Source organism: Gossypium raimondii, chromosome 10 (genome assembly GCF_025698545.1).
Source record: "Gossypium raimondii isolate GPD5lz chromosome 10, ASM2569854v1, whole genome shotgun sequence".
Taxonomy (NCBI): domain Eukaryota; kingdom Viridiplantae; phylum Streptophyta; class Magnoliopsida; order Malvales; family Malvaceae; genus Gossypium; species Gossypium raimondii.
The window spans coordinates 35776768-35777539 of record NC_068574.1 but is presented as its reverse complement, the minus strand read 5'-3'; the positions used below and the strand labels follow the sequence as shown (position 1 = coordinate 35777539).

Genomic DNA, 772 nt, shown 5'->3' with positions numbered 1-772 from the left:
ATACCTGAGCTGATAATGAAGTGAGAGAGTCAAATTCATGAACACCGACTACTCATCTTCCTGAAGCTATTTGATTTTTTGGGCATTGATAATTATTACTCGCGATCCTCTCGATGATCTCATAAGCCTCATTATAAGACTTAAACAAAATTGTACCATTCGTGGAAGCATCTACCATCAATCCTTTATGTACATTGAGACCATTATAGAATGTCTCCAATTGGATACAATGAGGAATCCCATGATGAGGACACTTACGAAGTAACTCCTTGAATCTCTCCCAAGCCTCATACAAAGACTCGTCATCCAATTATTGGAAAGTTGTGATCTCGTTCCTCAACTTAGCATTTTTTCTAGGTGGGAAATACTTAACCAAAAATCACTCTGCTAATTCTTGCCATGTAGATATAGAACTTGGTGGCAATGAATTGAGCCATGCTCGTGCTCGATCTCGCAACGAGTATGAAAACAACTTCAACCTCAGTGCATCTTCAGTCACACCAACTATCTTGAATGAATCACTCACCTCCATAAATAATCGAAGGTGGAGATGTGGATCTTCCGTGGGCATACCACACTAAATTGGCCCACCATTTGTAGCATTTGAAACATCACTGGTTTCAATTCAAACTGAGTTGCCTCAATATCTAGCCTTCTAATTCCTGGGTTTAACTTGCTAAAAAGTGGCACAGCATATTGCCTGATGCATCGATCCCTATCATCGTCAATAAGGATGGGATTTCGTACATAATCGGCTTCATTACCTTGGTCT

The 772-nt window shown here is 39.9% G+C and overlaps 1 non-coding gene across 1 annotated transcript; it reads left to right on the top strand.

Annotated features, from left to right (window-relative positions):
• Positions 1-236: 236 nt before the first annotated feature.
• LOC128034206 (small nucleolar RNA R71) lies at positions 237-343 on the top strand. Its single transcript, XR_008190337.1, has one exon. It is a non-coding gene; the product is annotated as a small nucleolar RNA R71 (small nucleolar RNA).
• The last annotated feature ends 429 nt before the right edge of the window (positions 344-772 follow it).